We start from the raw sequence: 16589 nt of genomic DNA on the forward strand, positions 1-16589 counted from the left end.
CAGCATGCTACACACAGGGAATGACGTATGAAACAGGTCTAGATACTAAAGTCATTAAAACTGTCATACTACGAATTAAAAAAATACTAAAAAAAATTACACATTTTATGCTACCTAAAATGCTATAGAAATAAACATCCCGCCATTTGGCTCCACCTCCTCTGTGTGCATGTGATGACCATGGTCCGGCCAATCATACTCTGCTGCAGTGACATCACTACGGCGGGAGGGGAGGCGGCTCACCCGCTCACATGACCCCAAGGATGACATCATCGCACCAATATGTAAACAAAGAGGAGAGCGGGGATCCAAACCGTACACGACTCTAAAAAATTGTTTAAAAATCGGTCATTCAAAATTTTGTTCCCAATTAAAAGGGGGTTAATTCAAGGTTTATTCTTTGCATTCTGAAAAGTTATACAATTTTTCAATTTACTTTCTGTATCAATTATTCACAGTTTTCTGGTTGCTGACATTCAATATTTTTTTCTTTTTCTAGGGGATAAGAATTAGTATTGATCCTGTGATGGACGCAGACGCACAGGTGATCGGATCTTTACAGAGCAGCATGGAGCGATGTCTTGTAAAGGACCCTCTACCTGTGTCCATCACATGACCAGGATGGATTTTCATCCACTGGAATTAAACAACGAGCGTTTTTGCAGAATGACAGCAAACATCTTAAAAAAAAAAAAAAAAATAAGAGAAATCAATATATAAATTGTGTTGGACTTGGTTTTAGTTAAATATTTCCTGACTGCAAATAGACTTTAAATGTTCGAGCATCCTGCATATTATTCTGTAGCAAGACTGTGCAGCTGCAAGAGCATGGGGCTGGCTGTCAGACACAGCCAGACTCCTCAAAGAAGCCACAGCTCTGAGCAACTACTGTATATACACTAAGGCCTCATTCACATGTCAGTATTTTTGCATCAGTGTTTTGTTTGCCAAAGTCAGAAGGCAGAGAAAATCCATAAGGCTGGAGTCACACTAGCGAGTGACTCACGCGAGTCTTGCATGGCAACACCCGGCACGGCCGCCACTCTCTGGACAGAAGAGTCTCAGCTACATAGAAATAAATGCAATCGACATGCTCCGGTCCGGATAGTGGCAGGTCATGACGGGTAATGCAATGCGAGGCTCACGTGGGTTACTCGCAAGTGTGACTCCTGTTCTGTATTTTGAAGACACTCCTGGATTTGGCATAAAAGTATGGATGAAATACTGTTAAAAATTACTGATGTGTGAATGAGGCCTAACAAAGTGTTAACAGCGCTTCCTCCTCTGGACCTTGTGATCATCTTATTGACAGGTACCCAAAGGGAGCAGAATTCCAACACACACGAGACAGCTCTTCACCTTAGCCAGGAGGCTGAATTAGTGCCTTTACAGGGGCTTACCCATGAGCCCTAGTTACAGGGAAATTATAATATAATATAGTATAATATAAAATATAATATAATATATAATATAATATATCACACTATGTGAAATAAATTAAGTTGAGTTAATAAAGTAAAAGGAAATTAAAGGAAAAAAGCAGCAGTCTAAATTACTTGCCATCATATAAATCAAATAGAAAACCGGTTTTAAGTGCCGCGCTAAAAACCACAGATGCTGTAGATAAAGAGATTTCCTTTATTTCACAGTTCTACGTTTCAGAGACATCTCAGTCTCCATCCTTAGGAAAAGATTCATATTTTCTATTTGATTTATATGATAACCTGCTTTCCGGGGCCGCTGCTAAACCACATAAAACCACTCACATGCGATCATAGGGGGTTGTGACTGGCACAACCCTACCAGGTGAGTATCTCTTTCTGTTCTGTCTCTCTACCCTCATACCGGGTAAGACCCTATTGCGCTTTTTTTCCCCCTACAGCTAAATTACTTGCTAAGCATGCCCCAAGAGAGGAGAAAAAAAAAATAGATCATGACACAAATTTGATAAAATGAATATTTGTATTTTAGGGGTCCTTATGGGTCATAAATGAAAAGAAGGGAATTTTGTTTACTTACCGTAAATTCCTTTTCTTCTAGCTCTAATTGGGAGACCCAGACAATTGGGTGTATAGCTACTGCCTCCGGAGGCCACACAAAGTATTACACTTAAAAGTGTAAGGCCCCTCCCCTACTGCCTATACACCCCCCGTGGGATCACGGGCTCCTCAGTTTTAGTGCAAAAGCAAGAAGGAGGAAAGCCAATAAACTGGTTTAAGTAAATTCAATCCGAAGGAATATCGGAGAACTGAAACCATTCAACCTGAACAACATGTGTATACAAAAAAACAGGGGCGGGTGCTGGGTCTCCCAATTAGAGCTAGAAGAAAAGGAATTTACGGTAAGTAAACAAAATTCCCTTCTTCTTTGTCGCTCTATTGGGAGACCCAGACAATTGGGATGTCCAAAAGCAATCCCTGGGTGGGTAAAATAATACCTCATGATAGGGCCGTAAAAACGACCCTTTTCTACAGGTGGGCAATCGCCGCCTGAAGGACTTGTCTACCTAGGCTGGCGTCCGCCGAAGCATAGGTATGCACCTGATAATGCTTGGTAAAAGTGTGCAGACTCGACCAGGTAGCCGCCTGGCACACCTGCTGAGCCGTGGCCTGGTGCCGTAATGCCCAGGACGCACCCACGGCTCTGGTAGAATGGGCTCTCAGCCCTGAGGGAACCGGAAGCCCCGCAGAACGGTAGGCTTCAAGAATTGGTTCCTTGATCCACCGAGCCAGGGTGGATTTGGAAGCTTGCGACCCTTTACGCTGGCCAGCGACAAGGACAAAGAGTGCATCCGAGCGGCGCAGAGGAGCCGTGCGTGAAATGTAGATTCTGAGTGCTCTCACCAGATCCAACATATGCAAATCTTTTTCACATTGATGAACTGGACGAGGACACAAAGAAGGTAAGGAGATATCCTGATTGAGTTGAAAGGGGGATACCACCTTAGGGAGAAACTCCGGAATCGGGCGCAGAACCACCTTATCCTGGTGAAACACCAGGAAGGGAGATTTGCATGACAGCGCTGCTAGCTCGGACACTCTCCGAAGAGACGTGACCGCTACTAGAAAAGCCACTTTCTGAGAAAGGCGAGACAGGGAAACATCCCTCAAAGGCTCGAAAGGCGGCTTCTGAAGAGCAATTAGAACCCTGTTCAGATCCCAGGGCTCTAACGGTCGCTTGTAAGGAGGGACGATATGACAAACTCCTTGCAGGAACGTGCGTACCTGAGGAAGTCGTGCTAGGCGCTTCTGAAAAAATACAGAAAGCGCCGAAACTTTTCCCTTAAGGGAGCCGAGCGACAGACCTTTTTCCAACCCGGATTGCAGGAAGGAAAGAAAAGTAGGCAATGCAAATGGCCAGGGGGAAACTTCCTGAGCAGAACACCAAGCTAAGAATATCTTCCACGTCCTGTGGTAGATCTTGGCAGAGGTTGGTTTCCTAGCCTGTCTCATGGTGGCAATGACCTCATGAGAAAAACCTGAAGACGCTAGGATCCAGGACTCAATGGCCACACAGTCAGGCTCAGGGCCGTAGAATTCTGATGGAAAAACGGCCCTTGAGACAGCAAGTCTGGCCGGTCTGGTAGTGCCCACGGTTGTCCTACCGTGAGATGCCACAGATCCGGGTACCACGACCTCCTTGGCCAGTCTGGAGCGACGAGGATGGCGCGGCGGCAGTCGGACCTGATCTTGCGTAGCACTCTGGGCAACAGCGCCAGAGGTGGGAACACATAAGGCAGCCGAAACTGCGACCAATCTTGAACTAAGGCGTCCGCCGCCAGAGCTCTGAGATCGTGAGACCGTGCCATGAAGGCCGGGACCTTGTTGTTGTGCCGGGACGCCATTAGGTCGACGTCCGGCATCCCCCAGCGGCGACAGATTTCCTGAAACACGTCCGGGTGAAGAGACCATTCCCCTGCGTCCATACCCTGGCGACTGAGGAAGTCTGCTTCCCAGTTTTCTACGCCCGGGATGTGAACTGCGGATATGGTGGATGCCGTGTCTTCCACCCACGTCAGAATCCGCCGGACTTCCTGGAAGGCTTGCCGACTGCGTGTCCCTCCTTGGTGGTTGATGTATGCCACCGCTGTGGAGTTGTCCGACTGAATTCGGATCTGCTTGCCTTCCAGCCACTGCTGGAAGGCTTGTAGGGCAAGATACACTGCTCTGATTTCCAGAACATTGATCTGAAGGGTGGACTCTTGCTGAGTCCACGTACCTTGAGCCCTGTGTTGGAGAAAAACTGCTCCCCACCCTGATAGACTCGCGTCCGTTGTGACCACCGCCCAGGATGGGGGTAGGAAAGATTTTCCTATTGACAATGAGGTGGGAAGAAGCCACCACTGAAGAGAATCCTTGGCCGTCTGAGAAAGGGAGACGTTCCTGTCTAGGGACGTCGACTTCCCGTCCCATTGGCGGAGAATATCCCATTGTAGTGGACGCAGATGAAACTGCGCGAAAGGGACTGCCTCCATTGCTGCTACCATCTTCCCCAAGAAGTGCATGAGGCGTCTCAAGGGGTGCGACTGGCCCTGAAGGAGAGATTGCACCCCTATCTGTATTGAACGCTGTTTGTCCAGCGGAAGCATCACTATCGCTGAGCGAGTATGAAACTCCATGCCAAGGTATGTTATCGATTGGGTCGGGGTGAGATTTGACTTTGAAAAGTTGATGATCCACCCGAAACTCTGGAGTGTCTCCAGCGCCACGTTCAGGCTGTGTTGGCATGCCTCTTGAGAGGGTGCCTTGACAAGTAGATCGTCCAAGTAAGGGATCACGGAGTGACCCTGAGAGTGCAGGACTGCTACTACTGCTGCCATGACCTTGGTGAAGACCCTTGGGGCTGTCGCCAGACCGAAAGGCAGGGCTACGAACTGAAGGTGTTCGTCTCCTATAACGAAGCGTAGAAAACGCTGGTGCTCTGGAGCAATCGGCACGTGGAGATAAGCATCTTTGATGTCTATTGATGCTAGGAAATTTCCTTGAGACATTGAGGCGATGACGGAACGGAGGGATTCCATTCGGAACCGCCTGGTTTTCACATGCTTGTTGAGCAGTTTTAGGTCCAGAACAGGACGGAAAGACCCGTCCTTTTTTGGCACCACAAACAAATTGGAGTAAAAACCGTGACCTTGCTCCTGAAGAGGAACAGGGATCACCACTCCTTCTGCCTTTAAAGAGCACACCGCCTGCAGAAGAGCATCGGCTCGGTCGGGAGGCGGAGAAGTTCTGAAGAATCGAGTTGGAGGACGAGAACTGAACTCTATCCTGTACCCGTGAGACAGAATGTCTCTCACCCAACGGTCTTTGACCTGTGGCAGCCAAATGTCGCCAAAGCGGGAGAGCCTGCCACCGACCGAGGATGCGGAGAGAGGAGGCCGAAAGTCATGAGGAAGCCGCTTTGGTAGCGGTTCCTCCGGCTGCTTTCTTCGGGCGTGACTGAGCCCGCCAAGAATCTGAGCTCCTCTGATCCTTCTGAGTCCTTTTGGACGAGGAGAATTGGGACCTGCCCGAGCCTCGAAAGGACCGGAACCTCGACTGTCCCCTCCTCTGTTGGGGTTTATTTGGTCTGGGCTGAGGTAAGGATGAATCCTTACCCTTGGACTGTTTAATGATTTCATCCAATCTCTCACCAAACAGTCTGTCACCAGAAAATGGCAAACTGGTTAAGCACTTCTTGGAAGCAGAATCTGCCTTCCATTCCCTTAACCACAAGGCTCTGCGTAAAACCACGGAGTTGGCGGACGCCACTGCCGTACGGCTCGTAGAGTCCAGGACAGCATTAATAGCGTAAGACGCAAATGCAGACATTTGAGAGGTTAAGGACGCTACTTGCGGAACAGATGTACGTGTGACAGTGTCAACCTGCGCAAGACCAGCTGAAATAGCTTGGAGTGCCCATACAGCTGCGAATGCTGGAGCAAACGACGCGCCGATAGCTTCATAGATGGATTTCAACCAGAGTTCCATCTGTCTGTCAGTGGCATCTTTAAGTGAAGCCCCATCTTCCACTGCAACTATGGATCTAGCCGCAAGCCTGGAGATTGGGGGATCCACCTTTGGACACTGGGTCCAGCTCTTGACCACATCAGGGGGAAAGGGATAACGTGTATCCTTAAGACGTTTGGAGAAACGCTTATCCGGATAAGCGTGGTGTTTCTGGACTGATTCTCTAAAGTCAGAGTGGTCCAGAAAAGTACTCAATTTACGCTTGGGATACCTGAAATGGAATTTCTCCTGCTGTGAAGCTGACTCCTCCACTGGAGGAGCTAGGGGAGAAATATCCAACATTTTATTGATGGACGCTATGAGATCATTCACTATTGCGTCCCCCTCAGGTGTATCCAGATTGAGAGCGGTCTCAGGATCAGAATCCTGATCAGCTATCTCTGCCTCATCATATAGAGAGTCCTCTTGCTGGGACCCTGACCAGTGTGATGAAGTCGAGGGTCGCTCATAGCGAGCTCGCTTAGGCTGTCTGGGACTGTCGTCCGTGTCAGAGCCATCACCCCGGGATGCATGGGACCCCCCCGGAGCACGGATTTGTTCCAAATGAGGGGGGCCAGGGAGCATTGAATCAACAGTGCCCATGGTCTGAGGTACCGGTCTGGACTGCAAAGTCTCAAGGATTTTAGTCATAGTCACAGACAATCTATCAGCAAAAACTGCAAACTCCGTCCCTGTCACCTGGACAGTGTTCACAGGTGGTTCTCCTTGGGCCACCTCTAGCAGAGACCCCGGCTGAGCAAGTGCTACAGGGGCCGAACATTGCACACAATGGGGGTCAGTGGCACCAGCCGATAGAACAGCCTCACATGCGGTACAGGTAGCATAGAAAGCCTGTGCCTTGGCCTCCTTGCTTTTTGCGGATGACATGCTGTTGTCTAGCAATCTAGGAGGGTATATAGCCAAGAATAGCGACCGTACAGTGCAATGTATAGAATACAAGCATAAAGTACAAATGAACACTTCGGCACAAGTGGGGTCAGCACCCGAGGTGCCGCTTACCGCCCGCTCCAAGCGGGTGTGTGGTCGCCAGAATCCCGTGTCTGGGTCTCCCAGAGCTTGTCTCCCTTCTCCACTGAGACATGCAAACAGGAATGGCTGCCGGCGTCCTGTGAAGAGGGGCGGGCCGTGGGCGTGCCCCAGACAAAGTGCGGGAAACTGGCGTCCCACTGTGCCCAGTGAGGGGGGTTGGAGTATGCTAAGCAGACTCCAGCCCTCGGCGCTGACGTTCTGAACAGCGTCCCGCCCTTCCCCTGACTGGCAGGCCTGGGGGCGGGAACGAAACGGAACTAGGCCGCAAAAGCCGGGGACTCGATTTATAAGCGCGGCCGCCGTATAAGCGCGGCCAGCGCGGAAGTCCCCAGCGCACCACAAGTCCCAGCCGCGCCGCAGCGCTGTCGCCGTAAAAACCGCCATCAGCGGCCGGCGCGGTAGTTCCTAACACATAAACTCACTCAGCAAGCTGCAGTGAGTATAGCACAAGCGCGCCGCGCTGCTGCCCCCGGCGCACTAACACACCCAGCAATGCTGGTGTGTGTGTGCGCGATTTGCACGGGGACACAGAGTACCTTAATGTAGCAGGGCCCTGTCCCTGACGATACTCAGCTCCATGTCCAGCAGATTCCCATGGCTGTGGACGGAGCACGGTCTCCTGTGCCTGGAGACCGATAGGATCCCACTTCACCCAGAGCCCTAAGGGGATGGGGAAGGAAAGCAGCATGTGGGCTCCAGCCTCCGTACCCGCAATGGGTACCTCCACCTTAACAAACACCTCCGACAAAAGTGGGGTGAGAAGGGAGCATGCTGGGGGCCCTAGTATGGGCCCTCTTTTCTTCCATCCGACAAAGTCAGCAGCTGCTGCTGTCTAAACAGTGGAGCTATGCGTGGATGTTAGCCTCCTTCGCACAAAGCATGAAAACTGAGGAGCCCGTGATCCCACGGGGGGTGTATAGGCAGTAGGGGAGGGGCCTTACACTTAAGTGTAATACTTTGTGTGGCCTCCGGAGGCAGTAGCTATACACCCAATTGTCTGGGTCTCCCAATAGAGCGACAAAGAAAAAGAAAAAAAAAAAAAAGTTTAGAAAAACAGTCCCCAACATAAGAGGAGTTGTGAATGCCACTCATGAAATCTCATGCATATTCACCACTTCCCCTGCCCACCCTTCTCTGACAGCGTCTGTGATTGGCTGCAGCCAGACTGCTGGCATGTTGGTGTCTGTGTTTGGTTACCCTCACACAAGCTGTCTGTCCTAGAAGTGAAAAGTAAAAAGAAATAAATCAAATTAGAAAAAAATGTAGTAGGGTTTCCAATATTTTGATACCCAGTACAGAAAGCACAGAGGTAGAGGTTGCAGCCCTGAGCTGGGTGCGTTAGCTTGGCTGTGTATCAAAAAACGAGGGACTCCATGCTGTGTTTTGTATTTTTTTTTAATACCCAACCAAGAAAAAGCAGAAAACTGGAGGCTGGTATTCTCACACTTGGAAGGCCCCATGGTTATTGGGCCCTTCCCAGCCTAAAACATGTACCCGCTTCAGAATGGGCACATCCATTAGATGCACCAATCTAAGAGCTTTACCCGGATTATCCCTATTTTCTTGAAGCGGTGGCAATCCGGGTAATAAAAGGGGTTAATGGCAGCTGTGATTTGTTTAACAAAAAAAAACAAAACCCCAAAACAGCTGTCATCAAGCCCAAAGTTAGTAATGGGTAGAGCTCTATGAGACCCACCCCTTTATTAATAATCGTGTAAATATAAAGAAAAAGAAAATATTTAAAAACCATTAACCCCCAAAACACCCCTGCAGGTCCTTCGTATTCTGGTTCTGCTACTTTGAAGGTTGCAGTGCACAGTCACATTAGAAAATGTGACGGACCACTGCGAAGTCAGGGACACACTTTCAAGAGTCGCATATGTGAGCGGTGACGTCACCTAAGGTCACAGCTGGCGGTTCCCGTGGGAACCAGAGTTGTGACCACAGGTGAACTCACTGATGTCACCACTCCCATAGCTGTGGCACCATCAGTGTGTCCTGCAGGCTGCAGTGACTGATCACATTTTCTAATGTAACTGCGCACTGCAACCTTAGGATGTAGCAGCGCTAGGATCATCATGGGTCCTAGTGTCTGGATTTTTTATTTTTTTTTATAAATAAAATTATTCTGTTTACTTACACAATTAGTAATGGGGTTCCCATATGTTCTTCCCATTACTAATCTCAAGGCTGATGATAGCTGTGATTTTTTTGACAAATCATTGTTGCAATTAACCCCTTAAATTACCCCAATTGCCACCGCTCCAGGGCAATCAAGACGAGCCGATTAAGTGCTAGAATTGGCGCATTAAATGGATACTGCAAATCTGGGGAGGCTGCGGGCTGCTATTTTTAGGCTGGGGAGGACACAACATGGGCCTCCCCAGCCGGAGAATATTAGCCCCCAGCCATCTGCTTCATCTTGCCTGGGTATCAAAATTGTGGGGGACCCCACGCAGTTTAAATTTATTTACAATTATATTTAAAAAAAATAAATAAAGATAAAATAAAGCTGAATAGGGTTCCTTGTATTTTGCTACAAAGCCAAAATAAAAGCAAACAGCTGGGGGTTGCAGCTTCAAGCTTCCTGCTTTACCTCAAAATATAGAGGACCCTATGCTATTTTTTTCCAATTATTTAATTATTTTTACACCTCATTTTTGGGACCCAGACAGCTAGTGTGAGGGCAACCAACCAATCACAGACGCCAGCACTCTGTAACCAAAGACGCTGTCAAAGAGGGTGGGCGGGGAAGCAGTGAATATGTATGAGATTTCATGAGTGGACCCGGAAGCAGTGTGAAAGCCGCGCAGAAACTCTGAAAGTATACCTGTCCTGCTTTATTTTATCTGGGTGGCCGAATCCGAATAGTAACACAGACGTCTCAGGGAAGCCCATGTTCGGGGTCTGTGCATTGACACAAGATGTTTGGTACGGAACCCGAACTTTACAATTCGGGTTCACTCATCACTATTTGTAAGGCTTTTATTTTCTTTTTCTGATCAAATCTGTGTGGATTTATGACCACAAGAGAGTCGAGCTGAATTTTTATGTGGTCATAAATTAGCTGAGAAAAAGGTAGATAAAAGTTAGCAACGAGTTCACTGACAGATTCTCCGATAGCTCTTTCTGCAGCTAGCCATGAGAAACAGAGCCTGTAAAAGCCCGTCTGTGTAAAATTCTTAATGAAACCGAAGAGCAAAAATGATTTATAGTCCAAAATGCATGCATTTAAAGTATTAAAAAAAAAAAAAAAAAAAAAAAAAAAAAAAGACCATCTAAAAATCTCTGACCTAAAAATTCCACAAAGAAAAAAAAAAAGGATTTTTGTGTACTCACCGTAAAATCGTTCTCTCTTAGCCATCATTGGGGGACACAGGACCATGGGTGTTATGCTGCCTATCCATAGGAGGACACTAAGTAGATGCAAAAGCATAGCTCCTCCTCTGCAGTATACACCCCCAGGCCAGGCAACCTCAGTTTTAGTACACAAGCAGTAGGAGAAAAAAAACAAACAAACAAAACAGTAAAAAACTTCTCAGAGAAACATGAGAAAAAAGGAGTCATAACCAAATAAGGTACTGAGAGAACCAAGGCCCAACAGGGCAACAGGGTGGGTTCTGTGTCCCCCAATGATGGCTAAGAGAGAAAAACGGATTTTTGTGTACTCACCGTAAAATCGTTTTCTAACGCCTCATTGGGGGACACAGGACAATGGGACGTCCTAAAGCAGTCCATGGGTGGGAGAAATAAAAACAAGACAACGCAACCCAAGGACTAGGAACCAGTCCCAGACAGCCTGGAGCACCTACTGAGAGAGGTGCTCTACTGCAGTTTGCAGAATTTTCCTACCCAGATTTGCCTCAGCTGAAACCTGGGTATGGACTCTAATGCTTTGAAAACATATGTAGGCTAGACCAGGTCGCAGCCTTACACACGTGTTCCACTGAAGCCTGATGCCGAATGGCCCACGAAGCGCCAACTGCTCGCGTGGAATGAGCCCGCAGCCCACTAGGAATGGGCTTGAGTTGCAAGCGGTAGACTTCCAGGATCGCAGAGCGAATCCAGCGAGCCAGAGCCGCCTTTGAAGCTGCCTGTCCCTTCTTAGGCCCCTCAGGAATGACGAACAAAGAGTTCGTTTTCCTAAAGGGGGCTGTCCTGGATATGTAATATCTGAGAGCTCTGACGAGGTCTAACGAATGCAGAGACCTTTCCACCCTATGAACTGGGTGTGGACAAAAGGAAGGCAGAACAATGTCCTCGTTCAAATGAAACGGGGTAGGAACCTTTGGAAGAAAATCCGGAAGGGGGGGCAGAACCACCTTGTCCTGGTGAAAGATCAGAAAAGGCTCGCAGCAAGAGTGCTGCCAGCTCCGAAACCCATCTGATGGACGTAATTGCCACCAGGAATGTTACCTTCCAGGACAGAAGAGTAAGGGAGGATTCCTTGAGAGGTTCAAAGGGGGACCTCTGGAGACCGTCCAGAACGAGTTTGAGGTCCCATGGGTCCAGTGGCCGTTTGTACGGGGAAACTAGATGGGAAACGCCCTGGAGGAAGGTCTTGACTTGCGGTTTTTGAGCCAGGCGGCATTGGTAGAAGATTGAGAGCGCTGAGACCTGCCCTTAAAAGGGAACTGAGAGCCAACCCCGCTTGCAAGCCAGACTGTAGAAAGTCGAGAATTCTAGGGAAGATTTTCCACGTACGGTGGTAAATGAGGGATGAAGCAGGCTTTCGGGCGCTGATCATGGTGGAAATAACCGCGGGGGAGAATCCCGCTCTTGTTAATACCCAGGTCTCAATGGCCATGCCGTCAGCTTCAGAGCTCTGGAGTTCTGATGGGAAATGGGCCCTTGGGTCGGCAAGTCTGGGATGTCTGGAAGGCGCCATGGTACATCTGCGAGCATTTGTACTAATTCGGTGTACCAGGCGCGCCTGGGTCAGTCCGGTGCTATCAGTATCACCGGGACTCCCTCTGCCTTGATCTTCCTGATTACCGGCGGCAGCAGGGGTAGAGGTGGAAATATGTAAGGCAGGCGGAATTGGTGCCAGTAGCAGACTAGAGCATCCGCGCCGATTGACTGCGGGTCGCGTGACCTGGCTATGAACGCGGGTACCTTTGCGTTCAACCTTGAGGCCATTAGATCCACGTCTGGCGTGCCCCAGCGAGTGCAGATGTGTAGAAACACTTCTGGGTGGAGAGACCATTCTCCGGCGGCCAGGCCTTGGCGACTTAGAAAGTCTGCTGCCCAGTTCTCTACCCCCGGTATGTGTACCGCTGATCCCGTCGATTCGGCCCAGCTGAGGATCTTGTGGGCCTCGAGATAAGCCGCTTTGCTGCGGGTGCCCCCCTGCCGATTGATATAGGCTACAGCTGTCACATTGTCCGATTGGACTCGAATCTGACGACCCGCTAGCAGAGGGCAGAACGGCCTGAGCGCGAGGAAGATCGCGCGGATTTCCAGGATGTTTATGGGTAGGGAAGACTCCTGGGGCGTCCAACGTCCTTGAGCAGTGTGGTGCCGGTACACTGCTCCCCAGCCTAGGAGGCTGGCGTCCATGGTCAGGACCAACCAGTTCACTGGGAGAAAGGATCTCCCCTTCGATAGGGATGAGGACCGAAGCCACCAGCGGAGTGCGTACCTGACTGAAGGCATCAGGTAAAGAGGTCTGTCCAGGGAGAAGGGGCTCTTGTCCCAGGCCGCTAGAAGGGCTAGCTGCAGTGGGCGGAGGTGCAGTTGAACAAACGGTACTGCTTCCATAGCCGCCACCATCCTGCCGAGCACCTTCATGCCGAATCGAATGGAACGAAACGGAGGACGTAGAAGGCAGCGTACCGCTCGTTGAAGAGCAATCGCCTTGTCCAGGGGGAGAAAGATCAAGCCCCGACGGGTGTCCAGGGACATGCCCAGGAAGGTGATGGATCGTGATGGGATCGGGGATGATTTGTCCATATTCAATAGCCACCCTAAGCGGGATAGGGTGTCCACAGTGATCTGTATGCTGGTTGAGCAGTCGCGGAAGGAGGGGGCCTTGATGAGGAGGTCGTCCAAGTAAGGGAGAACGACTACTCCCCTGGCGTGAAGGACGCTAATGGCGGCCGCCATGACTTTGGTGAAGACCCTTGGTGCAGTGGCAAGGCCGAAGGGTAGAGCTACGAATTGAAAGTGGGAGTCCTGAACTGCGAAGTGGAGGAACTTTTGGTGATCTGGGGTGATGGGTATGTGCAGGTATGCGTCCTTGATGTCTATGGAAGCGAGGAATTCCCCTTCGACCATGGATGCAATAATAGACCTTAGGGACTCCATTCTGAATCTCCGTACGTGCACATGTCTGTTCAGGTGTTTGAGGTCCAGGATGGGTCGAACTGACCCATCCTTTTTGAGGACCACAAAGCGGTAGGAATGAAAACCCCTGAACTTCTCGTCGTCCGGGACAGGTATTATCACTCCTGCTGTTTGGAGGGAGTGGATTGCTGAGAAAAAAGCTTTGCGTTGTTTTCGAGTCTTTGGGGGTTTGAGAGAAAGAACCGACTCGAGGGTCGGGTCCGAAATTCTATGTGGTAACCGGAAGACACAAGGTCTCGCACCCATTTGTCGTCTGAGGCGGCAGCCCAGATGTGTTGAAAGAGCCGCAGTCGACCTCCTACAATGAGTGTGTCTTCCGGGACGCCGAAGGAGTCATGAGGGGGGAAAACGTCGTGGCCAAGTCTCCCTAGTCCTGGACTGTTTCGGTCTAGGCTGCCATGACAAAGTGGGTTTCGGGGAGAGCTGAGGTGGTCGGTCCCTGCGTAGTCCGCGGCTGGTGACTGGGACAGCACGGGATGTCGACCAACCACATGAGTTCCGAAAGGAGCGGAACGAGGACTGTGGACGTCTGGTGAAGGTCGTCCTGGACTTCAGCTGGGGGAGGGAGGTACTCTTTCCTCCCGTGGCGTCAGAAATGAGCTTGTCCAGATGTTCGCCAAACAATCGGTCTGGAGAAAAGGGAAGGCCCGTGAGAGACTTCTTGGAGGCAGAGTCCACTCGCCATTGTCAGAGCCAGAGAGCTCTACGGATGGCTATGGTATTTGAGGCGGAAAACGCTGCGCAGGCAGCAGCGTCTATGGAGGTCTGCATGAGGTACTCCGCTGCAGCGGCAATTTGAGCTGTTACCTCTGTGAAGGTATGAGTGAACTGGGATTCCTCAAGCGAAGTGTTAAGGGATTCTGCCCAGACCGAGATCGCCTTTGCGACCCACAAAGAGGCAAAGGAGGGCGAGAGGGAGGAACCCGCAGCCTCAAAAGCAGAGCGGGCGAGGTGCTCCACCTGTGTCTGTCGGGTCCTTGATGGAGGAACCATCGGGTAAAGACAGGAGCGTCTTTGTGGCAAGGCGGGAGACCAGGGGGTCGACCGAGGGCGGATCGGCCCAGCCCTCAGGGGTAGGTGAGGCAAAAGGGTACCGGGACTCCATGAGTTTTCGGTTACCGAAGCGCCTGTCTGGCTTCTCCCTTTGCTTTGTGAGGATATCCTGAAACTCTGGGTGATCAGCGAAAACCTTTTGGGGTTTCGTTGCCCTCTTAAAGGAGACCGCATGGTCAGTGGTAGTGGATGGGGGATCCTCCCCATGCAGAGTTTGGTAGATTGCTGCTATAAGGGAGTCTATTGCAGTTTGATCATCTGGGGGTGATGAAACCAAGGAATCCTCCTGGTACAAACAGCATTCTCTCTCCTCCAGTTCTTCAGAAGCTGTGGAGCGTGTGGGAGAGCCTGCCCTGTGTGCTCCCGAGGGAGAGCCCTGGGGGCCATGAGAGTGTGCTGGAGACACCCGGCCGTGTGCTCTTTTCCTGATCCCTGCGACCGGTGAAGCATGTGCCCGGATCACCTCAGAAGGATCCTCCATAGGGGTATCCTCAGGCTGCGTTCTGTCCAGGGGCCCAGAAGGGTGTGGAGGACGCCATTGCATAGCCAGAACCAGGTTCTGTGACAGTTTTTCCATGGATTGGGACAGAAACTGTGCCCATTCCGGTGGGCTGGGAGCCCTAGGCTCTGGGCTGACGTTGCGGCGGTGGTGGCGGGGGGCTCTTGGGGGACTATAGGGGCACAGGACTCACAGAGAGAAGAGGTGTGTTTACGTGGTAGCTCAGCGTGGCAGGCAGTGCAGGCTGAATAATAGACTATGTGGGCCATAGCACTCTTAGTGCCCTTAGAATTCTGCATTTTCCTAATAGGAGTATGGCAGGAGGGGGAGCAATGATCTGCAGAGCTACAAGTGAAGCAAGTACCTCACCAGAATCAGCCGATGGCCCTGCATCCTGAGGAAGGAGTAAGTTCTGTGGAGATCTTCGCACGCTTTCCTGGGGGATGGGGGGGCCCTTATCACGGCCCGCGGGGGGCGGGGCTTAGCGCTAAAAGAGCGCCAAGAAGAAGTCAGTCAGTGTGCCCCCCTGCTGTCGGTAGCAAAAAAATGGCGGGAAGGAAGCTTCTGTGACAGTTTTTCTCCCCCTCCCTCTAGTCAGCACACGGCTGGTCACCGTGGATTATCTCTGCCGGCTTTACTGCAATCAGAGCATGCAGCTAGAGCAAATAAACAAAGCAAACAGTGTGAGTTCCTAAGCTCTGGGTCCTCCCCCTCCCCACCCCCCCCACCAGTAAATTATCTGTGCAGGATTTTCTGCAAACAGCGAGGGATTCTCCCCCCCCCTCCTCCCCTCCAGCCAGCAAGCTAGAGAAAAATTAACACTGTGTTCAGGATCCCTGGGGCTCGCCTCCTTGCAATCAGCAAGGGACTTTCTCATAATAAAATACTCAGTAGTCCTGGGAGCCTTCCCTGCACAGTCTTTTCTCCCTTTGTCTGGGAAACCAGTGAGGGGGGATCTCACCTTAACACTGCTTCAGTCCAGGTAGTGGGAATAGCAGAGTCAGCCTGCTGTATCCGGTCACACAGTGTAATGTTCAACTCAGAGCCTGCAAAGAGGGGCTGAGGAATTGTGCTTCTGCCCTGGGCTCTGGAAAAATCGGTGTCTGTGGGACCGTCGTCCAGTGAGATGCAGCCCAGAATCCAGCGTCGCAGGAGGGGGTACGTGGAGGCAGCACACCGTGTTCTCGCCCGTTGATGGTATTGGGAGATCGGTCCCAAAAGGAAACCGTCGTCCTCAAAAAATAAAAAAAACTGGAGGTTGCCTGGCCCGCCCAGGGGGTTTATACTGTAGAGGAGGACCTATGCTTTTGCATCTACTTAGTGTCCTCCTATGGATAGGCAGCATAACACTCATGGTCCTGTGTGCCCCAATGAAGCGTCAGAGAAAGTAAAAATTGTGCAAAAATCTATCTTCAAACATGTGGTATGTGTATGTTAGATGCAACAACATCTGGGCCATAAGATTTAAGGCCCTCATTCTGCTTTTCCCCAGCGCTTACTAGGTAATTGATAAAAGGTGTTGTGTTCATGGCTTTGCCGTCGAGAATAAACAGTGAATGGACGACGACTACAAAAAGCATCAGTTTTTAGTCTATGCAGGTCACAAAATAAATCAGATTTAAAATACAAAGTATTCACAAATTGCTTTATTATAG

General features: G+C 50.4%; 1 protein-coding gene across 2 annotated transcripts in view; it reads right to left on the minus strand.

The window, feature by feature from the left end:
* The window catches only part of ITSN1 (intersectin 1), a 287902-nt gene that overhangs the window by 39462 nt on the left and 231851 nt on the right, over positions 1 to 16589 (minus strand). The gene's annotated exons all lie outside the window — the stretch shown is intronic.

Source organism: Anomaloglossus baeobatrachus, chromosome 2 (assembly GCF_048569485.1).
Source record: "Anomaloglossus baeobatrachus isolate aAnoBae1 chromosome 2, aAnoBae1.hap1, whole genome shotgun sequence".
Lineage (NCBI taxonomy): Eukaryota > Metazoa > Chordata > Amphibia > Anura > Aromobatidae > Anomaloglossus > Anomaloglossus baeobatrachus.